Genomic DNA, 25,615 nt, shown 5'->3' with positions numbered 1-25,615 from the left:
TTTCCGAACTAAAAGAATTTGCTTTTGTTTGTTTGTTTGCTTTTAAGTGTAGGCTCTCTATTTCCCAGATTATTTGTACTTCTAGTTTATATATAGGGCTAGTCAGCAACCAGGCCCTACCTTGATCTCCTATTAACACTGACTACAGGAGGGAAGCTGCAGGTACATTATCTCTATGTAGATGCTTTACCTTCATGAAGAGGTTAAATCCCGTTTTAAGTCGATCCCGAGGCTTAAGATGCGTTCAATATCGCCAGCATCTGGTCACAACTGGTTCAGTATCTCCTCTGCTTCAGCAGTGGCTTATAGGATGCCTGAAAAGGTAAAATGTTACAGCATAAGTGAAAGATATGTGTCCAATTGATCTACTAGAATAACCATCCACAAAATGCAATTTTGGGGGGGCGTGGGGGAAGAGGGGAAGAAAGAGAAGTCAACAATTTCCCAAGCCAGATAGAAAGCAACCATTTTAGCTTCTATAATATTGAAGAATAAAATATAATAGTTTAATACTGACGTGAAGGCAGTCTCAATCTATGACAGCAGCCCTTGGTATCATGCTGATGAGGGCCCAAATGGATCTCTCTCTCCAGTAATTTATTTACTGATTTACCTAACCCTCCATTGACTCCTTCATTATCTATGTATAATTTAAGGCAGCTATTCATTCTCTTCTGCCTATACATCTCTTTTCTACCTATAAATCTCATTTCTTCTCCTAAATCACTTTTTTAACTATATATATCTCTTTTCTACCTATGTATCGCTTTTTTCATATAAATCTCTTTTCTAACTATAAATCACTTTTTTTCCTATAAATATCTTTTCTACCTATAAACTTTTCTACTATAAATCTATCTTTTCACTTATCTACCCATCATTATCTATTTAACTATGCATCAAGTGTATCTATTTAATCTATTTGTTTACCCTATCTATCCCATCTATCTATCAGCACTTATCTATGTATCTAGTCTATTAGTCTATTTGTCCACTCATCTATTCTTCTATTCACATACTACCCCCTTGGCTGTCAGGATCCAACTGGGTTGTTGGGGCGAGAACATCCCCTTTAAGTCAGAAAACCTTGGGTGTTCTCAGGCGTGTCACAATGGGCATGACACAATGAGGTCTCCATGGAGAAGGTAAGCAAAGCAAATGCTCATCAGATGAGGGTAGTGCTCACCTGGTATGTGGGTTTTTTTTCTTTTTAAAAATTGTTTGAGGAAAGCTTTTTATTTACAAAACATATGAAGGGGTAAGTTTTTAACACTGACCCTTGCAAAACCTTCTCTTCCAACTTTTCCCCTCCTTCCTTCCACCTCTTCCCCTAGATGACAGGGAAGATGACAGGGGATTCACATGTTAAATATATGAAAATATATGCTTAATCCAATGTATGTAAAAATATTTATACAATTATCTTGCTTATGCATAGATTGTCTTCCTAGTTCTTTTTGTTGACATCATTTTCCCCAATAGAATATAAACTTTGCGGGCAAGACCATTTTGTTTTTACCTTTATGTCTCCAGGGTCTAGTGAAATATACGACCCCTAGTAAGTATGTAATATATGTTTGCTCCTTGTTTAATTGAGCTTTGCTGATTGAGTAGTCTAAGGAAGATGGATGAGGTGGGCTACCAGATGAATGATATGGTCACAAAGGACACAGGGACCAGAAACTGGGGACATGAGTAGAAGCACCAGCGGGAAAGGGAGCCAAGCCCACATATTGCTCTTGGGATGGAGCCTAGGGTTTGGCTGCAAAGCAGAAGGAGCTAGGGCCACGGTTAAGACCCCAGACCGCTTCATCCGGTACCTTTCATCATGTAGAATTTGGAAAACACCCCATTGAACGCTGCAGATCTAGAATCCCCTTGTTAATTAGGCCAGGGTTGTCTGTACAAGACAAGATCTGTTCAATCTCGCCTCTATTTTGCTGACCTCTTGCCTCAGTTTCTTTAACTGAGAGAGTGGATATTAGCACCTACCTCCCAGTGATGTTCAGGAGAGAATATGTGTAAAGTGCTTAGCACAGTGCTTGGTACATAGGAGTTTAATAAATGCTTGTTTCCTTAATAAATATTGGTAAATCGGAAGTGATTCGAAGTGGAAAAATGGCAGAGCTACCAAGGAAAAACTCCAACAGTTCTTGCCCTCAAGAAGGTGGTTTTCTGTAGATGAGACCCTCCAAGCCCAAGCCCAGAAGTGGAAAGCCCAAGATGGAGGATGAGAAGGTGCTGTCAGAGAGCAATCCAGACCTCCTCCTCTTCCACCCCCTGGGAGGATTCCCAAGGCCAAGCTAAGGACTAGCTCTGGAAGCCGGCTTGACTGGCTTGTCCAGGGTCTTCTGGGGCCCTTCAGCCAATTAAGGCTGCATCCTGCTTGGGAGTTAGTTTGGTTTCATTTTCTTGCCAGAGCCTGTACATCAATTCCCAAGAGGTATTGTTCCAGCTTTATCAATCAGTGCAAACATCTTTTGTGGCTAACCTGACCTTTGCCACTATCTATGGAATCAAATCAGACGGGGTTTTCCCATCTCCAATCTTGCCGTCTCCAGAGCACCCATTTGCTTTTCTAGCACTCTTACTATCCCCCTTCTTCATCCAGGGGATTTAGGTTCCCAGCTTCTGAAGAAAGGTTAGATTTTCAGAAACAGAAGTTTGACATTTCAGTCATATAGATTATAATGAGCACAAGTCAGGCAGAAGAAACTTCAAAGGGGGAATGGGGGGCTCTAGCACAAGCCTGTGGGGACACCAATTATTTTCTGGCTCAGCCTTCCCCTAGAGCTGAGGGGAAGCACCTGGATGCAAATCTCTAAGCCAGTCCCTTGTCATTCTGAATTGCCCTTCTGGTGTAGAATGGCTGCTCTGCTCCTCCAGGAAGATCCAAAAGACTTCAGCAGGGCCAGTTCCGAGCTTCTCTGGAACTTCTCTGGCTAGAACACAACAGCCCTGCTGCTTGTTAACCCCCACTACCTCTTTGCTCCCAGATTTTCAGACGGTCCCCAGCCTCTGATGGCAAAGGGCCTGCTTACAGTTTTTTCACAATCTCAAAGAAGAACAAATCTGCCTCCCTCTCTTATTCCCAAACCCAGATAGGATAGCCAGCTTTACCCATCAGCAGTATGGGCTAGCTGCAAATAAGGGAAAAATGTTGTTTACCCAATAAGTTTGCCAACAAGTATTTCTTTAGGATTAACCAGCTGGCAAATATAATCATCAGATAGTAAAGAAGAAACTGGGAAATATCACTAATCATGTGGGAGCTGAAAGAATGACAACTTGAAACTTTTGGAAACAGAAAAAAAAACATTTTTTATTTTTAAAAACACATCAAACTCAGAAACATCATCTCTCCCCTTCCCCCCACCAGTACAATAAACTCCAAAGTATAGATATCAAAACTCCCCAACAATCAAACTCAGAAACATCCTCTCTCCCCTTCCCCCCACCAGTGCAATAAACTCCAAAGTATAGATCAAAACTCCCCAACAACAATCTAAATCCCGTTTCAAGTAGATTTCCAAAGACATGTTTTCAATATCGCCAGAATCTGGTCACTCTGGCTTCAGTATCTCCTTTGCTTCAGTATTGGCTTCTAGGTTGCCTGAAAAGATAAAATGTTAAAGCATAAGTGAAAGATATGTGTACATTTGATATACTGGAAAAACCATCCACAAACTGCAATATTTTGGGTGGGGGTTGTATGTATATTTTAATCCAGCTATTCATTCTCTTCTGCCTATAAATCTCTTTTCTACTTCTAAATCCCTTTTTTTAATCTAAAAATCTCTTTTCTACCTATAAATGGCTTTTCTTCCTATACAGCTGTTTGCTACCTATAAATCACTTTTCTTCCTATAAATCACTTTTCTACCTATAAACTTTTCTACTATAAATCTATCTTTTCACTTATCTATCCATCATTATCTTTTTAACTCTGCATTAAGTGTATCTATTCAATCTATTTGTTTATCTTCTCTATCCCATTCATCCATCACCAGGAATCTATGTATCTAGTCTATCAGTCTATTAGTCCATTCATGCATTCTTCTATTCACATACTACTCCCTTTTCCTGTCAGGATCCAACTGGGTTGTTGGGAAGAGAACATCACCTTGAAGTCAGAAAACTTTGGGTGTTCTCCGGCATGTCACAATGAGCATCACACAATGAGGTCTCCATGGCCAAGGTAAGCAAGTCAACTGCTCATCTGATGAGGATTGTGCTCAGGCTTTATGCGCAAGTCTTCTTTTAACAATATTTTTTAGGAAACCTCTTTATTTAGAAAACATATGGACTTCCGGACAAAGGAGTAGTGGCAGTAGTAGGAGGTGGAGGCGTAGAAGAAGTAGGAGTAGTATGAGTAGTAACAGTAATAGGAAGAGGAATAAAAGTAGTGATAGAAGTAGTAAAAAGAGTAGTAATGATAAAAGTAATAGTAATGGTAGTAGTACTAATAATAATAGGAGTAGGAATAATAGTAGTAGAAGAAGTAGTAATAGCAACAGTAATAATGATAGGAATAGGAGTGACACTAGTAGGAGTAGGAGTAGCAGTAGCAGTAGGAGTAATAGTAATAGTAAAAGTGGTAGTAGAAATAATAGTAGTAGTGGTAGTAAAAGGAGTATTAATAGGAATAGGAGCAATGATAGTACTAGTAGCAGGAGGAAGAGATCTAGAAGGAATAATAACAATAATAAGAGTGGCAGTAATTGTAGTAGTTGGTGGAAGAGTAATAGTAGTAATCGTAGGAGTAATACTAATAGGAGTAGGAAGAGGAGTAATAGTAGAAATAGTAGTAATAATAATAGGGGTAAGAGTACAAGTAATAATAGTAGTAGTAAGAGAATTATCTGACCTTTACACAGTGCTTCACCATCTCCCGAATTCTATAGATCATCTCCTCAAATGCTACCCCTAAGGCTCAGACCAAGTCTTGTGGGAACAGCCAGACTCTCCCATCCTTGGGCCAGGGAGATGCATGTCCTGTTATTTCGGGTTCGGTACCTGTGTTCCAGGCTTCAGGGAAGAAACGAGATCTTTCAACATTTTGGCTTCTGATATTGTCACCCCACCAACCACAAAGAGGATCTGGAGTGGATGGTCACCGGGATGAGGGCGGCCCACCTCTAACAGTCACAACAACAAGGATGGGGTCAGCCCTCAGAAGGGAATGCCAGGTTAATGTTGCTACAAATGAACTATATAAAATCCAAGAGAAAATATATGACTCATTAATGATCAAATACAGATCTTACATTAGGACACAATGTCGCTAGATTTTCACTGTGGAATCACAATTTTAGAACTGGAAATGTAGTTTCCTAGTGGTCATGGAGCTCAACTATCTCATTTAACATGTGAGGAAACTGAGGCTCAGGGAGTTTAAAGTGATAATATAAAGTCATGAAAGTAAGAAATAAACAGCAGAGCAAAATACCACTTGTTTAATGTTACTTTATTACAGTGTCTTTCCCCTACCCCATCCCACCACTTTTTTTTTTTTAAGAGTAAATATGTTTAGTTATAGGTTAGAAGATTGGAGTATGGAAATATACACACACATATATGGACACCCATACACCCATATATAATGAACACTTAGAGGTAACACGATAGTATTAACAGGATCTGTTTGAATCTTGTCTCTGCCACTTACAACTTGTATGCGCTTGAACAATATATTAACTATACTAAACCTCCTTGTGTCTCAGTGACTTTCTTTGTAAAATATGGAAGTAGAAACCCTGAAATATTGCTGCCAGCTCAAAATCCACGATGCTGTGACTCTACTTGAAAACAAATAGTTCTCAGAGGCTTATCCTCTGTGGAGCAAACATGATTGTATCATTCCCAATTTACAGAGGAGGAAATTGAGGCAAACACAGATTAAGTGACTTGCCCAGAGTCCTACAGCTGGTGTTTGAAATCAGTTGCTGATTCAAGGGAGGTCCAACAGTGTTATCCACTGAACCAGCCAGCTGCCTATAATTTTAGAAAAAGTCTTCATCTATATGTAATTGAATTTAACAAGCATTTATGAAACCTCTAATATGAGCAAGTCATCTTTTTTCTGGGAACCAGCCATAGGATGAGGAAAAAGAAAATAGTTTCCGAACTAAAAGAATTTGCTTTTGTTTGTTTGTTTGCTTTTAAGTGTAGGCTCTCTATTTCCCAGATTATTTGTACTTCTAGTTTATATATAGGGCTAGTCAGCAACCAGGCCCTACCTTGATCTCCTATTAACACTGACTACAGGAGGGAAGCTGCAGGTACATTATCTCTATGTAGATGCTTTACCTTCATGAAGAGGTTAAATCCCGTTTTAAGTCGATCCCGAGGCTTAAGATGCGTTCAATATCGCCAGCATCTGGTCACAACTGGTTCAGTATCTCCTCTGCTTCAGCAGTGGCTTATAGGATGCCTGAAAAGGTAAAATGTTACAGCATAAGTGAAAGATATGTGTCCAATTGATCTACTAGAATAACCATCCACAAAATGCAATTTTGGGGGGGCGTGGGGGAAGAGGGGAAGAAAGAGAAGTCAACAATTTCCCAAGCCAGATAGAAAGCAACCATTTTAGCTTCTATAATATTGAAGAATAAAATATAATAGTTTAATACTGACGTGAAGGCAGTCTCAATCTATGACAGCAGCCCTTGGTATCATGCTGATGAGGGCCCAAATGGATCTCTCTCTCCAGTAATTTATTTACTGATTTACCTAACCCTCCATTGACTCCTTCATTATCTATGTATAATTTAAGGCAGCTATTCATTCTCTTCTGCCTATACATCTCTTTTCTACCTATAAATCTCATTTCTTCTCCTAAATCACTTTTTTAACTATATATATCTCTTTTCTACCTATGTATCGCTTTTTTCATATAAATCTCTTTTCTAACTATAAATCACTTTTTTTCCTATAAATATCTTTTCTACCTATAAACTTTTCTACTATAAATCTATCTTTTCACTTATCTACCCATCATTATCTATTTAACTATGCATCAAGTGTATCTATTTAATCTATTTGTTTACCCTATCTATCCCATCTATCTATCAGCACTTATCTATGTATCTAGTCTATTAGTCTATTTGTCCACTCATCTATTCTTCTATTCACATACTACCCCCTTGGCTGTCAGGATCCAACTGGGTTGTTGGGGCGAGAACATCCCCTTTAAGTCAGAAAACCTTGGGTGTTCTCAGGCGTGTCACAATGGGCATGACACAATGAGGTCTCCATGGAGAAGGTAAGCAAAGCAAATGCTCATCAGATGAGGGTAGTGCTCACCTGGTATGTGGGTTTTTTTTCTTTTTAAAAATTGTTTGAGGAAAGCTTTTTATTTACAAAACATATGAAGGGGTAAGTTTTTAACACTGACCCTTGCAAAACCTTCTCTTCCAACTTTTCCCCTCCTTCCTTCCACCTCTTCCCCTAGATGACAGGGAAGATGACAGGGGATTCACATGTTAAATATATGAAAATATATGCTTAATCCAATGTATGTAAAAATATTTATACAATTATCTTGCTTATGCATAGATTGTCTTCCTAGTTCTTTTTGTTGACATCATTTTCCCCAATAGAATATAAACTTTGCGGGCAAGACCATTTTGTTTTTACCTTTATGTCTCCAGGGTCTAGTGAAATATACGACCCCTAGTAAGTATGTAATATATGTTTGCTCCTTGTTTAATTGAGCTTTGCTGATTGAGTAGTCTAAGGAAGATGGATGAGGTGGGCTACCAGATGAATGATATGGTCACAAAGGACACAGGGACCAGAAACTGGGGACATGAGTAGAAGCACCAGCGGGAAAGGGAGCCAAGCCCACATATTGCTCTTGGGATGGAGCCTAGGGTTTGGCTGCAAAGCAGAAGGAGCTAGGGCCACGGTTAAGACCCCAGACCGCTTCATCCGGTACCTTTCATCATGTAGAATTTGGAAAACACCCCATTGAACGCTGCAGATCTAGAATCCCCTTGTTAATTAGGCCAGGGTTGTCTGTACAAGACAAGATCTGTTCCAATCTCGCCTCTATTTTGCTGACCTGTTGCCTCAGTTTCTTTAACTGAGAGAGTGGATATTAGCACCTACCTCCCAGTGATGTTCAGGAGAGAATATGTGTAAAGTGCTTAGCACAGTGCTTGGTACATAGGAGTTTAATAAATGCTTGTTTCCTTAATAAATATTGGTAAATCGGAAGTGATTCGAAGTGGAAAAATGGCAGAGCTACCAAGGAAAAACTCCAACAGTTCTTGCCCTCAAGAAGGTGGTTTTCTGTAGATGAGACCCTCCAAGCCCAAGCCCAGAAGTGGAAAGCCCAAGATGGAGGATGAGAAGGTGCTGTCAGAGAGCAATCCAGACCTCCTCCTCTTCCACCCCCTGGGAGGATTCCCAAGGCCAAGCTAAGGACTAGCTCTGGAAGCCGGCTTGACTGGCTTGTCCAGGGTCTTCTGTGGCCCTTCAGCCAATTAAGGCTGCATCCTGCTTGGGAGTTAGTTTGGTTTCATTTTCTTGCCAGAGCCTGTACATCAATTCCCAAGAGGTATTGTTCCAGCTTTATCAATCAGTGCAAACATCTTTTGTGGCTAACCTGACCTTTGCCACTATCTATGGAATCAAATCAGACGGGGTTTTCCCATCTCCAATCTTGCCGTCTCCAGAGCACCCATTTGCTTTTCTAGCACTCTTACTATCCCCCTTCTTCATCCAGGGGATTTAGGTTCCCAGCTTCTGAAGAAAGGTTAGATTTTCAGAAACAGAAGTTTGACATTTCAGTCATATAGATTATAATGAGCACAAGTCAGGCAGAAGAAACTTCAAAGGGGGAATGGGGGGCTCTAGCACAAGCCTGTGGGGACACCAATTATTTTCTGGCTCAGCCTTCCCCTAGAGCTGAGGGGAAGCACCTGGATGCAAATCTCTAAGCCAGTCCCTTGTCATTCTGAATTGCCCTTCTGGTGTAGAATGGCTGCTCTGCTCCTCCAGGAAGATCCAAAAGACTTCAGCAGGGCCAGTTCCGAGCTTCTCTGGAACTTCTCTGGCTAGAACACAACAGCCCTGCTGCTTGTTAACCCCCACTACCTCTTTGCTCCCAGATTTTCAGACGGTCCCCAGCCTCTGATGGCAAAGGGCCTGCTTACAGTTTTTTCACAATCTCAAAGAAGAACAAATCTGCCTCCCTCTCTTATTCCCAAACCCAGATAGGATAGCCAGCTTTACCCATCAGCAGTATGGGCTAGCTGCAAATAAGGGAAAAATGTTGTTTACCCAATAAGTTTGCCAACAAGTATTTCTTTAGGATTAACCAGCTGGCAAATATAATCATCAGATAGTAAAGAAGAAACTGGGAAATATCACTAATCATGTGGGAGCTGAAAGAATGACAACTTGAAACTTTTGGAAACAGAAAAAAAAACATTTTTTATTTTTAAAAACACATCAAACTCAGAAACATCATCTCTCCCCTTCCCCCCACCAGTACAATAAACTCCAAAGTATAGATATCAAAACTCCCCAACAATCAAACTCAGAAACATCCTCTCTCCCCTTCCCCCCACCAGTGCAATAAACTCCAAAGTATAGATCAAAACTCCCCAACAACAATCTAAATCCCGTTTCAAGTAGATTTCCAAAGACATGTTTTCAATATCGCCAGAATCTGGTCACTCTGGCTTCAGTATCTCCTTTGCTTCAGTATTGGCTTATAGGTTGCCTGAAAAGAAAAAATGTGAAAGCATAAGTGAAAGATATGTGTCCATTTGATATACTGGAAAAACCATCCACGAACTGCAATATTTTGGGGGGGGTTGTATGTATATTTTAATCCAGCTATTCATTCTCTTCTGCCTATAAATCTCTTTTCTACTTCTAAATCCCTTTTTTTAATCTAAATATCTCTTTTCTACCTATAAATGGCTTTTCTTCCTATAGAGCTGTTTGCTACCTATAAATCACTTTTCTTCCTATAAATCACTTTTCTACCTATAAACTTTTCTACTATAAATCTATCTTTTCACTTATCTATCCATCATTATCTTTTTAACTATGCATTAAGTGTATCTATTCAATCTATTTGTTTATCTTCTCTATCCCATTCATCCATCACCAGGAATCTATGTATCTAGTCTATCAGTCTATTAGTCCACTCATGCATTCTTCTATTCACATACTACTCCCTTTGCTGTCAGGATCCAACTGGGTTGTTGGGAAGAGAACATCACCTTGAAGTCAGAAAACTTTGGGTGTTCTCCGGCATGTCACAATGAGCATCACACAATGAGGTCTCCATGGCCAAGGTAAGCAAGTCAACTGCTCATCTGATGAGGATTGTGCTCAGGCTTTATGCGCAAGTCTTCTTTTAACAATATTTTTTAGGAAACCTCTTTATTTAGAAAACATATGGACTTCCGGACAAAGGAGTAGTGGCAGTAGTAGGAGGTGGAGGCGTAGAAGAAGTAGGAGTAGTATGAGTAGTAACAGTAATAGGAAGAGGAATAAAAGTAGTGATAGAAGTAGTAAAAAGAGTAGTAATGATAAAAGTAATAGTAATGGTAGTAGTACTAATAATAATAGGAGTAGGAATAATAGTAGTAGAAGAAGTAGTAATAGCAACAGTAATAATGATAGGAATAGGAGTGACACTAGTAGGAGTAGGAGTAGCAGTAGCAGTAGGAGTAATAGTAATAGAAATAGTAAAAGTGGTAGTAGAAATAATAGTAGTAGTGGTAGTAAAAGGAGTATTAATAGGAATAGGAGCAATGATAGTACTAGTAGCAGGAGGAAGAGATCTAGAAGGAATAATAACAATAATAAGAGTGGCAGTAATTGTAGTAGTGGGTGGAAGAGTAATAGTAGTAATCGTAGGAGTAATACTAATAGGAGTAGGAAGAGGAGTAATAGTAGAAATAGTAGTAATAATAATAGGCGTAAGAGTACAAGTAATAATAGTAGTAGTAAGAGAATTATCTGACCTTTACACAGTGCTTCACCATCTCCCGAATTCTATAGATCATCTCCTCAAATGCTACCCCTAAGGCTCAGACCAAGTCTTGTGGGAACAGCCAGACTCTCCCATCCTTGGGCCAGGGAGATGCATGTCCTGTTATTTCGGGTTCGGTACCTGTGTTCCAGGCTTCAGGGAAGAAACGAGATCTTTCAACATTTTGGCTTCTGATATTGTCACCCCACCAACCACAAAGAGGATCTGGAGTGGATGGTCACCGGGATGAGGGCGGCCCACCTCTAACAGTCACCACAACAAGGATGGGGTCAGCCCTCAGAAGGGAATGCCAGGTTAATGTTGCTACAAATGAACTATATAAAATCCAAGAGAAAATATATGACTCATTAATGATCAAATACAGATCTTACATTAGGACACAATGTTGCTAGATTTTCACTGTGGAATCACAATTTTAGAACTGGAAATGTAGTTTCCTAGTGGTCATGGAGCTCAACTATCTCATTTAACATGTGAGAAAACTGAGGCTCAGGGAGTTTAAAGTGATAATATAAAGTCATGAAAGTAAGAAATAAACAGCAGAGCAAAATACCACTTGTTTAATGTTACTTTATTACAGTGTCTTTCCCCTACCCCATCCCACCACTTTTTTTTTTTTAAGAGTAAATATGTTTAGTTATAGGTTAGAAGATTGGAGTATGGAAATATACACACACATATATGGACACCCATACACCCATATATAATGAACACTTAGAGGTAACACGATAGTATTAACAGGATCTGTTTGAATCTTGTCTCTGCCACTTACAACTTGTATGCGCTTGAACAATATATTAACTATACTAAACCTCCTTGTGTCTCAGTGACTTTCTTTGTAAAATATGGAAGTAGAAACCCTGCAATATTGCTGCCAGCTCAAAATCCACGATGCTGTGACTCTACTTGAAAACAAATAGTTCTCAGAGGCTTATCCTCTGTGGAGCAAACATGATTGTATCATTCCCAATTTACAGAGGAGGAAATTGAGGCAAACACAGATTAAGTGACTTGCCCAGAGTCCTACAGCTGGTGTTTGAAATCAGTTGCTGATTCAAGGGAGGTCCAACAGTGTTATCCACTGAACCAGCCAGCTGCCTATAATTTTAGAAAAAGTCTTCATCTATATGTAATTGAATTTAACAAGCATTTATGAAACCTCTAATATGAGCAAGTCATCTTTTTTCTGGGAACCAGCCATAGGATGAGGAAAAAGAAAATAGTTTCCGAACTAAAAGAATTTGCTTTTGTTTGTTTGTTTGCTTTTAAGTGTAGGCTCTCTATTTCCCAGATTATTTGTACTTCTAGTATATATATAGTGCTAGTCAGCAACCAGGCCCTACCTTGATCTCCTATTAACACTGACTGCAGGAGGGAAGCTGCAGGTACATTATCTCTATGTAGATGCTTTACCTTCATGAACAGGTTAAATCCCGTTTTAAGTCGATCCCGAGGCTTAAGATGCGTTCAATATCGCCAGCATCTGGTCACAACTGGTTCAGTATCTGCTCTGCTTCAGCAGTGGCTTATAGGATGCCTGAAAAGGTAAAATGTTACAGCATAAGTGAAAGATATGTGTCCAATTGATCTACTAGAATAACCATCCACAAAATGCAATTTTGGGGGGGCGTGGGGGAAGAGGGGAAGAAAGAGAAGTCAACAATTTCCCAAGCCAGATAGAAAGCAACCATTTTAGCTTCTATAATATTGAAGAATAAAATATAATAGTTTAATACTGACGTGAAGGCAGTCTCAATCTATGACAGCAGCCCTTGGTATCATGCTGATGAGGGCCCAAATGGATCTCTCTCTCCAGTAATTTATTTACTGATTTACCTAACCCTCCATTGACTCCTTCATTATCTATGTATAATTTAAGGCAGCTATTCATTCTCTTCTGCCTATAAATCTCTTTTCTACCTATAAATCTCGTTTCTTCTCCTAAATCACTTTTTTAACTATATATATCTCTTTTCTACCTATGTATCGCTTTTTTCATATAAATCTCTTTTCTAACTATAAATAACTTTTTTTTCCCTATAAATATCTTTTCTACCTATAAACTTTTCTACTATAAATCTATCTTTTCACTTATCTACCCATCATTATCTATTTAACTATGCATCAAGTGTATCTATTGAATCTATTTGTTTACCCTATCTATCCCATCTATCTATCAGCACTTATCTATGTATCTAGTCTATTAGTCTATTTGTCCACTCATCCATTCTTCTATTCACATACTACTCCCTTGGCTGTCAGGATCCAACTGGGTTGTTGGGGAGAGAACATCCCCTTTAAGTCAGAAAACCTTGGGTGTTCTCAGGCGTGTCACAATGGGCATGACACAATGAGGTTTCCATGGAGAAGGTAAGCAAAGCAAATGCTCATCAGATGAGGGTAGTGCTCACCTGGTATGTGGGTTTTTTTTCTTTTTAAAATTGTTTGAGGAAAGCTTTTTATTTACAAAACATATGAAGGGGTAAGTTTTTAACACTGACCCTTGCAAAACCTTCTCTTCCAACTTTTCCCCTCCTTCCTTCCACCTCTTCCCCTAGATGACAGGGAAGATGACAGGGGATTCACATGTTAAATATATGAAAATATATGCTTAATCCAATGTATGTAAAAATATTTATACAATTATCTTGCTTATGCATAGATTGTCTTCCTAGTTCTTTTTGTTGACATCATTTTCCCCAATAGAATATAAACTTTGCGGGCAAGACCATTTTGTTTTTACCTTTATGTCTCCAGGGTCTAGTGAAATATACGACCCCTAGTAAGTATGTAATATATGTTTGCTCCTTGTTTAATTGAGCTTTGCTGATTGAGTAGTCTAAGGAAGATGGATGAGGTGGGCTACCAGATGAATGATATGGTCACAAAGGACACAGGGACCAGAAACTGGGGACATGAGTAGAAGCACCAGCGGGAAAGGGAGCCAAGCCCACATATTGCTCTTGGGATGGAGCCTAGGGTTTGGCTGCAAAGCAGAAGGAGCTAGGGCCACGGTTAAGACCCCAGACCGCTTCATCCGGTACCTTTCATCATGTAGAATTTGGAAAACACCCCATTGAACGCTGCAGATCTAGAATCCCCTTGTTAATTAGGCCAGGGTTGTCTGTACAAGACAAGATCTGTTTCAATCTCGCCTCTATTTTGCTGACCTGTTGCCTCAGTTTCTTTAACTGAGAGAGTGGATATTAGCACCTACCTCCCAGTGATGTTCAGGAGAGAATATGTGTAAAGTGCTTAGCACAGTGCTTGGTACATAGGAGTTTAATAAATGCTTGTTTCCTTAATAAATATTGGTAAATCGGAAGTGATTCGAAGTGGAAAAATGGCAGAGCTACCAAGGAAAAACTCCAACAGTTCTTGCCCTCAAGAAGGTGGTTTTCTGTAGATGAGACCCTCCAAGCCCAAGCCCAGAAGTGGAAAGCCCAAGATGGAGGATGAGAAGGTGCTGTCAGAGAGCAATCCAGACCTCCTCCTCTTCCACCCCCTGGGAGGATTCCCAAGGCCAAGCTAAGGACTAGCTCTGGAAGCCGGCTTGACTGGCTTGTCCAGGGTCTTCTGGGGCCCTTCAGCCAATTAAGGCTGCATCCTGCTTGGGAGTTAGTTTGGTTTCATTTTCTTGCCAGAGCCTGTACATCAATTCCCAAGAGGTATTGTTCCAGCTTTATCAATCAGTGCAAACATCTTTTGTGGCTAACCTGACCTTTGCCACTATCTATGGAATCAAATCAGACGGGGTTTTCCCATCTCCAATCTTGCCGTCTCCAGAGCACCCATTTGCTTTTCTAGCACTCTTACTATCCCCCTTCTTCATCCAGGGGATTTAGGTTCCCAGCTTCTGAAGAAAGGTTAGATTTTCAGAAACAGAAGTTTGACATTTCAGTCATATAGATTATAATGAGCACAAGTCAGGCAGAAGAAACTTCAAAGGGGGAATGGGGGGCTCTAGCACAAGCCTGTGGGGACACCAATTATTTTCTGGCTCAGCCTTCCCCTAGAGCTGAGGGGAAGCACCTGGATGCAAATCTCTAAGCCAGTCCCTTGTCATTCTGAATTGCCCTTCTGGTGTAGAATGGCTGCTCTGCTCCTCCAGGAAGATCCAAAAGACTTCAGCAGGGCCAGTTCCGAGCTTCTCTGGAACTTCTCTGGCTAGAACACAACAGCCCTGCTGCTTGTTAACCCCCACTACCTCTTTGCTCCCAGATTTTCAGACGGTCCCCAGCCTCTGATGGCAAAGGGCCTGCTTACAGTTTTTTCACAATCTCAAAGAAGAACAAATCTGCCTCCCTCTCTTATTCCCAAACCCAGATAGGATAGCCAGCTTTACCCATCAGCAGTATGGGCTAGCTGCAAATAAGGGAAAAATGTTGTTTACCCAATAAGTTTGCCAACAAGTATTTCTTTAGGATTAACCAGCTGGCAAATATAATCATCAGATAGTAAAGAAGAAACTGGGAAATATCACTAATCATGTGGGAGCTGAAAGAATGACAACTTGAAACTTTTGGAAACAGAAAAAAAACATTTTTTATTTTTAAAAACACATCAAACTCAGAAACATCATCTCTCCCCTTCCCCCCACCAGTACAATAAACTCCAAAGTATAGATATCAAAACTCCCCAACAATCAAACTCAGAAACATCCTCTCTCCCCTTCCCCCCACCAGTGCAATAAACTCCAAAGTATAGATCAAAACTCCCCAACAACAATCTAAATCCCGTTTCAAGTAGATTTCCAAAGACATGTTTTCAATATCGCCAGAATCTGGTCACTCTGGCTTCAGTATCTCCTTTGCTTCAGTACTGGCTTATAGGTTGCCTGAAAAGATAAAATGTTAAAGCATAAGTGAAAGATATGTGTCCATTTGATATACTGGAAAAACCATCCACAAACTGCAATATTTTGGGTGGGGGTTGTATGTATATTTTAATCCAGCTATTCATTCTCTTCTGCCTATAAATCTCTTTTCTACTTCTAAATCCCTTTTTTTAATCTAAAAATCTCTTTTCTACCTATAAATGGCTTTTCTTCCTATAGAGCTGTTTGCTACCTATAAATCACTTTTCTTCCTATAAATCACTTTTCTACCTATAAACTTTTCTACTATAAATCTATCTTTTCACTTATCTATCCATCATTATCTTTTTAACTATGCATTAAGTGTATCTATTCAATCTATTTGCTTATCTTCTCTATCCCATTCATCCATCACCAGGAATCTATGTATCTAGTCTATCAGTCTATTAGTCCACTCATGCATTCTTCTATTCACATACTACTCCCTTTGCTGTCAGGATCCAACTGGGTTGTTGGGAAGAGAACATCACCTTGAAGTCAGAAAACTTTGGGTGTTCTCCGGCATGTCACAATGAGCATCACACAATGAGGTCTCCATGGCCAAGGTAAGCAAGTCAACTGCTCATCTGATGAGGATTGTGCTCAGGCTTTATGCGCAAGTCTTCTTTTAACAATATTTTTTAGGAAACCTCTTTATTTAGAAAACATATGGACTTCCGGACAAAGGAGTAGTGGCAGTAGTAGGAGGTGGAGGCGTAGAAGAAGTAGGAGTAGTATGAGTAGTAACAGTAATAGGAAGAGGAATAAAAGTAGTGATAGAAGTAGTAAAAAGAGTAGTAATGATAAAAGTAATAGTAATGGTAGTAGTACTAATAATAATAGGAGTAGGAATAATAGTAGTAGAAGAAGTAGTAATAGCAACAGTAATAATGATAGGAATAGGAGTGACACTAGTAGGAGTAGGAGTAGCAGTAGCAGTAGGAGTAATAGTAATAGAAATAGTAAAAGTGGTAGTAGAAATAATAGTAGTAGTGGTAGTAAAAGGAGTATTAATAGGAATAGGAGCAATGATAGTACTAGTAGCAGGAGGAAGAGATCTAGAAGGAATAATAACAATAATAAGAGTGGCAGTAATTGTAGTAGTGGGTGGAAGAGTAATAGTAGTAATCGTAGGAGTAATACTAATAGGAGTAGGAAGAGGAGTAATAGTAGAAATAGTAGTAATAATAATAGGCGTAAGAGTACAAGTAATAATAGTAGTAGTAAGAGAATTATCTGACCTTTACACAGTGCTTCACCATCTCCCGAATTCTATAGATCATCTCCTCAAATGCTACCCCTAAGGCTCAGACCAAGTCTTGTGGGAACAGCCAGACTCTCCCATCCTTGGGCCAGGGAGATGCATGTCCTGTTATTTCGGGTTCGGTACCTGTGTTCCAGGCTTCAGGGAAGAAACGAGATCTTTCAACATTTTGGCTTCTGATATTGTCACCCCACCAACCACAAAGAGGATCTGGAGTGGATGGTCACCGGGATGAGGGCGGCCCACCTCTAACAGTCACCACAACAAGGATGGGGTCAGCCCTCAGAAGGGAATGCCAGGTTAATGTTGCTACAAATGAACTATATAAAATCCAAGAGAAAATATATGACTCATTAATGATCAAATACAGATCTTACATTAGGACACAATGTTGCTAGATTTTCACTGTGGAATCACAATTTTAGAACTGGAAATGTAGTTTCCTAGTGGTCATGGAGCTCAACTATCTCATTTAACATGTGAGAAAACTGAGGCTCAGGGAGTTTAAAGTGATAATATAAAGTCATGAAAGTAAGAAATAAACAGCAGAGCAAAATACCACTTGTTTAATGTTACTTTATTACAGTGTCTTTCCCCTACCCCATCCCACCACTTTTTTTTTTTTAAGAGTAAATATGTTTAGTTATAGGTTAGAAGATTGGAGTATGGAAATATACACACACATATATGGACACCCATACACCCATATATAATGAACACTTAGAGGTAACACGATAGTATTAACAGGATCTGTTTGAATCTTGTCTCTGCCACTTACAACTTGTATGCGCTTGAACAATATATTAACTATACTAAACCTCCTTGTGTCTCAGTGACTTTCTTTGTAAAATATGGAAGTAGAAACCCTGAAATATTGCTGCCAGCTCAAAATCCACGATGCTGTGACTCTACTTGAAAACAAATAGTTCTCAGAGCCTTATCCTCTGTGGAGCAAACATGATTGTATCATTCCCAATTTACAGAGGAGGAAATTGAGGCAAACACAGATTAAGTGACTTGCCCAGAGTCCTACAGCTGGTGTTTGAAATCAGTTGCTGATTCAAGGGAGGTCCAACAGTGTTATCCACTGAACCAGCCAGCTGCCTATAATTTTAGAAAAAGTCTTCATCTATATGTAATTGAATTTAACAAGCATTTATGAAACCTCTAATATGAGCAAGTCATCTTTTTTCTGGGAACCAGCCATAGGATGAGGAAAAAGAAAATAGTTTCCGAACTAAAAGAATTTGCTTTTGTTTGTTTGTTTGCTTTTAAGTGTAGGCTCTCTATTTCCCAGATTATTTGTACTTCTAGTATATATATAGGGCTAGTCAGCAACCAGGCCCTACCTTGATCTCCTATTAACACTGACTGCAGGAGGGAAGCTGCAGGTACATTATCTCTATGTAGATGCTTTACCTTCATGAACAGGTTAAATCCCGTTTTAAGTCGATCCCGAGGCTTAAGATGCGTTCAATATCGCCAGCATCTGGTCACAACTGGTTCAGTATCTGCTCTGCTTCAGCAGTGGCTTATAGGATGCCTGAAAAGGTAAAATGTTACAGCATAAGTGAAAGATATGTGTCCAATTGATCTACTAGAATAACCATCCACAAAATGCAATTTTGGGGGGGCGTGGGGGAAGAGGGGAAGAAAGAGAAGTCAACAATTTCCCAAGCCAGATAGAAAGCAACCATTTTAGCTTCTATAATATTGAAGAATAAAATATAATAGTTTAATACTGACGTGAAGGCAGTCTCAATCTATGACAGCAGCCCTTGGTATCATGCTGATGAGGGCCCAAATGGATCTCTCTCTCCAGTAATTTATTTACTGATTTACCTAACCCTCCATTGACTCCTTCATTATCTATGTATAATTTAAGGCAGCTATTCATTCTCTTCTGCCTATAAATCTCTTTTCTACCTATAAATCTCGTTTCTTCTCCTAAATCACTTTTTTTACTATATATATCTCTTTTCTACCTATGTATCGCTTTTTTCATATAAATCTCTTTTCTAACTATAAATCACTTTTTTTTCCCATAAATATCTTTGATAGCTATAAACTTTTCTACTATAAATCTATCTTTTCACTTATCTACCGATCATTATCTATTTAACTATGCATCAAGTGTATCTATTGAATCTATTTGTTTACCCTATCTATCCCATCTATCTATCAGCACTTATCTATGTATCTAGTCTATTAGTCTATTTGTCCACTCATCTATTCTTCTATTCACATACTACTCCCTTGGCTGTCAGGATCCAACTGGGTTGTTGGGGAGAGAACATCCCCTTTAAGTCAGAAAACCTTGGGTGTTCTCAGGCGTGTCACAATGGGCATGACACAATGAGGTCTCCATGGAGAAGGTAAGCAAAGCAAATGCTCATCAGATGAGGGTAGTGCTCACCTGGTATGTGGGTTTTTTTCTTTTTAAAAATTGTTTGAGTAAAGCTTTTTATTTACAAAACATATGAAGGGGTAAGTTTTTAACACTGACCCTTGCAAAACCTTCTCTTCCAACTTTTCCCCTCCTTCCTTCCACCTCTTCCCCTAGATGACAGGGAAGATGACAGGGGATTCACATGTTAAATATATGAAAATATATGCTTAATCCAATGTATGTAAAAATATTTATACAATTATCTTGCTTATGCATAGATTGTCTTCCTAGTTCTTTTTGTTGACATCATTTTCCCCAATAGAATATAAACTTTGCGGGCAAGACCATTTTGTTTTTACCTTTATGTCTCCAGGGTCTAGTGAAATATACGACCCCTAGTAAGTATGTAATATATGTTTGCTCCTTGTTTAATTGAGCTTTGCTGATTGAGTAGTCTAAGGAAGATGGATGAGGTGGGCTACCAGATGAATGATATGGTCACAAAGGACACAGGGACCAGAAACTGGGGACATGAGTAGAAGCACCAGCGGGAAAGGGAGCCAAGCCCACATATTGCTCTTGGGATGGAGCCTAGGGTTTGGCTGCAAAGCAGAAGGAGCTAGGGCCACGGTTAAGACCCCAGACCGCTTCATCCGGTACCTTTCATCATGTAGAATTTGGAAAACACCCCATTGAACGCTGCAGATCTAGAATCCCCTTGTTAATTAGGCCAGGGTTGTCTGTACAAGACAAGATCTGTTTCAATCTCGCCTCTATTTTGCTGACCTGTTGCCTCAGTTTCTTTAACTGAGAGAGTGGATATTAGCACCTACCTCCCAGTGATGTTCAGGAGAGAATATGTGTAAAGTGCTTAGCACAGTGCTTGGTACATAGGAGTTTAATAAATGCTTGTTTCCTTAATAAATATTGGTAAATCGGAAGTGATTCGAAGTGGAAAAATGGCAGAGCTACCAAGGAAAAACTCCAACAGTTCTTGCCCTCAAGAAGGTGGTTTTCTGTAGATGAGACCCTCCAAGCCCAAGCCCAGAAGTGGAAAGCCCAAGATGGAGGATGAGAAGGTGCTGTCAGAGAGCAATCCAGACCTCCTCCTCTTCCACCCCCTGGGAGGATTCCCAAGGCCAAGCTAAGGACTAGCTCTGGAAGCCGGCTTGACTGGCTTGTCCAGGGTCTTCTGGGGCCCTTCAGCCAATTAAGGCTGCATCCTGCTTGGGAGTTAGTTTGGTTTCATTTTCTTGCCAGAGCCTGTACATCAATTCCCAAGAGGTATTGTTCCAGCTTTATCAATCAGTGCAAACATCTTTTGTGGCTAACCTGACCTTTGCCACTATCTATGGAATCAAATCAGACGGGGTTTTCCCATCTCCAATCTTGCCGTCTCCAGAGCACCCATTTGCTTTTCTAGCACTCTTACTATCCCCCTTCTTCATCCAGGGGATTTAGGTTCCCAGCTTCTGAAGAAAGGTTAGATTTTCAGAAACAGAAGTTTGACATTTCAGTCATATAGATTATAATGAGCACAAGTCAGGCAGAAGAAACTTCAAAGGGGGAATGGGGGGCTCTAGCACAAGCCTGTGGGGACACCAATTATTTTCTGGCTCAGCCTTCCCCTAGAGCTGAGGGGAAGCACCTGGATGCAAATCTCTAAGCCAGTCCCTTGTCATTCTGAATTGCCCTTCTGGTGTAGAATGGCTGCTCTGCTCCTCCAGGAAGATCCAAAAGACTTCAGCAGGGCCAGTTCCGAGCTTCTCTGGAACTTCTCTGGCTAGAACACAACAGCCCTGCTGCTTGTTAACCCCCACTACCTCTTTGCTCCCAGATTTTCAGACGGTCCCCAGCCTCTGATGGCAAAGGGCCTGCTTACAGTTTTTTCACAATCTCAAAGAAGAACAAATCTGCCTCCCTCTCTTATTCCCAAACCCAGATAGGATAGCCAGCTTTACCCATCAGCAGTATGGGCTAGCTGCAAATAAGGGAAAAATGTTGTTTACCCAATAAGTTTGCCAACAAGTATTTCTTTAGGATTAACCAGCTGGCAAATATAATCATCAGATAGTAAAGAAGAAACTGGGAAATATCACTAATCATGTGGGAGCTGAAAGAATGACAACTTGAAACTTTTGGAAACAGAAAAAAAACATTTTTTATTTTTAAAAACACATCAAACTCAGAAACATCATCTCTCCCCTTCCCCCCACCAGTACAATAAACTCCAAAGTATAGATATCAAAACTCCCCAACAATCAAACTCAGAAACATCCTCTCTCCCCTTCCCCCCACCAGTGCAATAAACTCCAAAGTATAGATCAAAACTCCCCAACAACAATCTAAATCCCGTTTCAAGTAGATTTCCAAAGACATGTTTTCAATATCGCCAGAATCTGGTCACTCTGGCTTCAGTATCTCCTTTGCTTCAGTACTGGCTTATAGGTTGCCTGAAAAGATAAAATGTTAAAGCATAAGTGAAAGATATGTGTCCATTTGATATACTGGAAAAACCATCCACAAACTGCAATATTTTGGGTGGGGGTTGTATGTATATTTTAATCCAGCTATTCATTCTCTTCTGCCTATAAATCTCTTTTCTACTTCTAAATCCCTTTTTTTAATCTAAAAATCTCTTTTCTACCTATAAATGGCTTTTCTTCCTATAGAGCTGTTTGCTACCTATAAATCACTTTTCTTCCTATAAATCACTTTTCTACCTATAAACTTTTCTACTATAAATCTATCTTTTCACTTATCTATCCATCATTATCTTTTTAACTATGCATTAAGTGTATCTATTCAATCTATTTGCTTATCTTCTCTATCCCATTCATCCATCACCAGGAATCTATGTATCTAGTCTATCAGTCTATTAGTCCACTCATGCATTCTTCTATTCACATACTACTCCCTTTGCTGTCAGGATCCAACTGGGTTGTTGGGAAGAGAACATCACCTTGAAGTCAGAAAACTTTGGGTGTTCTCCGGCATGTCACAATGAGCATCACACAATGAGGTCTCCATGGCCAAGGTAAGCAAGTCAACTGCTCATCTGATGAGGATTGTGCTCAGGCTTTATGCGCAAGTCTTCTTTTAACAATATTTTTTAGGAAACCTCTTTATTTAGAAAACATATGGACTTCCGGACAAAGGAGTAGTGGCAGTAGTAGGAGGTGGAGGCGTAGAAGAAGTAGGAGTAGTATGAGTAGTAACAGTAATAGGAAGAGGAATAAAAGTAGTGATAGAAGTAGTAAAAAGAGTAGTAATGATAAAAGTAATAGTAATGGTAGTAGTACTAATAATAATAGGAGTAGGAATAATAGTAGTAGAAGAAGTAGTAATAGCAACAGTAATAATGATAGGAATAGGAGTGACACTAGTAGGAGTAGGAGTAGCAGTAGCAGTAGGAGTAATAGTAATAGAAATAGTAAAAGTGGTAGTAGAAATAATAGTAGTAGTGGTAGTAAAAGGAGTATTAATAGGAATAGGAGCAATGATAGTACTAGTAGCAGGAGGAAGAGATCTAGAAGGAATAATAACAATAATAAGAGTGGCAGTAATTGTAGTAGTGGGTGGAAGAGTAATAGTAGTAATCGTAGGAGTAATACTAATAGGAGTAGGAAGAGGAGTAATAGTAGAAATAGTAGTAATAATAATAGGCGTAAGAGTACAAGTAATAATAGTAGTAGTAAGAGAATTATCTGACCTTTACACAGTGCTTCACCATCTCCCGAATTCTATAGATCATCTCCTCAAATGCTACCCCTAAGGCTCAGACCAAGTCTTGTGGGAACAGCCAGACTCTCCCATCCTTGGGCCAGGGAGATGCATGTCCTGTTATTTCGGGTTCGGTACCTGTGTTCCAGGCTTCAGGGAAGAAACGAGATCTTTCAACATTTTGGCTTCTGATATTGTCACCCCACCAACCACAAAGAGGATCTGGAGTGGATGGTCACCGGGATGAGGGCGGCCCACCTCTAACAGTCACCACAACAAGGATGGGGTCAGCCCTCAGAAGGGAATGCCAGGTTAATGTTGCTACAAATGAACTATATAAAATCCAAGAGAAAATATATGACTCATTAATGATCAAATACAGATCTTACATTAGGACACAATGTTGCTAGATTTTCACTGTGGAATCACAATTTTAGAACTGGAAATGTAGTTTCCTAGTGGTCATGGAGCTCAACTATCTCATTTAACATGTGAGAAAACTGAGGCTCAGGGAGTTTAAAGTGATAATATAAAGTCATGAAAGTAAGAAATAAACAGCAGAGCAAAATACCACTTGTTTAATGTTACTTTATTACAGTGTCTTTCCCCTACCCCATCCCACCACTTTTTTTTTTTTAAGAGTAAATATGTTTAGTTATAGGTTAGAAGATTGGAGTATGGAAATATACACACACATATATGGACACCCATACACCCATATATAATGAACACTTAGAGGTAACACGATAGTATTAACAGGATCTGTTTGAATCTTGTCTCTGCCACTTACAACTTGTATGCGCTTGAACAATATATTAACTATACTAAACCTCCTTGTGTCTCAGTGACTTTCTTTGTAAAATATGGAAGTAGAAACCCTGAAATATTGCTGCCAGCTCAAAATCCACGATGCTGTGACTCTACTTGAAAACAAATAGTTCTCAGAGCCTTATCCTCTGTGGAGCAAACATGATTGTATCATTCCCAATTTACAGAGGAGGAAATTGAGGCAAACACAGATTAAGTGACTTGCCCAGAGTCCTACAGCTGGTGTTTGAAATCAGTTGCTGATTCAAGGGAGGTCCAACAGTGTTATCCACTGAACCAGCCAGCTGCCTATAATTTTAGAAAAAGTCTTCATCTATATGTAATTGAATTTAACAAGCATTTATGAAACCTCTAATATGAGCAAGTCATCTTTTTTCTGGGAACCAGCCATAGGATGAGGAAAAAGAAAATAGTTTCCGAACTAAAAGAATTTGCTTTTGTTTGTTTGTTTGCTTTTAAGTGTAGGCTCTCTATTTCCCAGATTATTTGTACTTCCAGTATATATATAGTGCTAGTCAGCAACCAGGCCCTACCTTGATCTCCTATTAACACTGACTGCAGGAGGGAAGCTGCAGGTACATTATCTCTATGTAGATGCTTTACCTTCATGAACAGGTTAAATCCCGTTTTAAGTCGATCCCGAGGCTTAAGATGCGTTCAATATCGCCAGCATCTGGTCACAACTGGTTCAGTATCTGCTCTGCTTCAGCAGTGGCTTATAGGATGCCTGAAAAGGTAAAATGTTACAGCATAAGTGAAAGATATGTGTCCAATTGATCTACTAGAATAACCATCCACAAAATGCAATTTTGGGGGGGCGTGGGGGAAGAGGGGAAGAAAGAGAAGTCAACAATTTCCCAAGCCAGATAGAAAGCAACCATTTTAGCTTCTATAATATTGAAGAATAAAATATAATAGTTTAATACTGACGTGAAGGCAGTCTCAATCTATGACAGCAGCCCTTGGTATCATGCTGATGAGGGCCCAAATGGATCTCTCTCTCCAGTAATTTATTTACTGATTTACCTAACCCTCCATTGACTCCTTCATTATCTATGTATAATTTAAGGCAGCTATTCATTCTCTTCTGCCTATAAATCTCTTTTCTACCTATAAATCTCGTTTCTTCTCCTAAATCACTTTTTTTACTATATATATCTCTTTTCTACCTATGTATCGCTTTTTTCATATAAATCTCTTTTCTAACTATAAATCACTTTTTTTTCCCATAAATATCTTTGATAGCTATAAACTTTTCTACTATAAATCTATCTTTTCACTTATCTACCGATCATTATCTATTTAACTATGCATCAAGTGTATCTATTGAATCTATTTGTTTACCCTATCTATCCCATCTATCTATCAGCACTTATCTATGTATCTAGTCTATTAGTCTATTTGTCCACTCATCTATTCTTCTATTCACATACTACTCCCTTGGCTGTCAGGATCCAACTGGGTTGTTGGGGAGAGAACATCCCCTTTAAGTCAGAAAACCTTGGGTGTTCTCAGGCGTGTCACAATGGGCATGAC

At 39.5% G+C, this 25,615-nt stretch overlaps 4 long non-coding RNA genes across 5 annotated transcripts; all 4 read left to right on the top strand.

Moving 5' to 3' along the window:
- Window positions 1-1,122: 1,122 nt before the first annotated feature.
- LOC141547175 (uncharacterized) lies at window positions 1,123-5,448 on the top strand. Its single transcript, XR_012483533.1, has 3 exons — window positions 1,123-1,145; window positions 4,091-4,198; window positions 4,878-5,448. It is a non-coding gene; the product is annotated as an uncharacterized LOC141547175 (long non-coding RNA).
- A 1,793-nt stretch (window positions 5,449-7,241) lies between these two features.
- On the top strand, window positions 7,242-11,831 carry LOC141547173 (uncharacterized). Its single transcript, XR_012483531.1, has 3 exons — window positions 7,242-7,264; window positions 10,209-10,316; window positions 11,002-11,831. It is a non-coding gene; the product is annotated as an uncharacterized LOC141547173 (long non-coding RNA).
- A 1,536-nt stretch (window positions 11,832-13,367) lies between these two features.
- Window positions 13,368-17,695, top strand: LOC141547168 (uncharacterized). 2 transcript variants are annotated; one of them, XR_012483527.1, is made up of 3 exons: window positions 13,368-13,390; window positions 16,334-16,441; window positions 17,127-17,695. It is a non-coding gene; the product is annotated as an uncharacterized LOC141547168 (long non-coding RNA). The 2 variants fall into 2 exon arrangements; XR_012483526.1 differs by having other exon boundaries at window positions 13,382-13,434; window positions 17,154-17,695.
- A 1,796-nt stretch (window positions 17,696-19,491) lies between these two features.
- On the top strand, window positions 19,492-23,819 carry LOC141547167 (uncharacterized). Its single transcript, XR_012483525.1, has 3 exons — window positions 19,492-19,514; window positions 22,458-22,565; window positions 23,251-23,819. It is a non-coding gene; the product is annotated as an uncharacterized LOC141547167 (long non-coding RNA).
- The last annotated feature ends 1,796 nt before the right edge of the window (window positions 23,820-25,615 follow it).

The sequence above is a fragment of the Sminthopsis crassicaudata genome, chromosome 6, assembly GCF_048593235.1.
Source record: "Sminthopsis crassicaudata isolate SCR6 chromosome 6, ASM4859323v1, whole genome shotgun sequence".
NCBI classification, from domain to species: Eukaryota; Metazoa; Chordata; class Mammalia; order Dasyuromorphia; family Dasyuridae; genus Sminthopsis; species Sminthopsis crassicaudata.
This window is presented reverse-complemented; position numbering and strand designations above follow the sequence as displayed.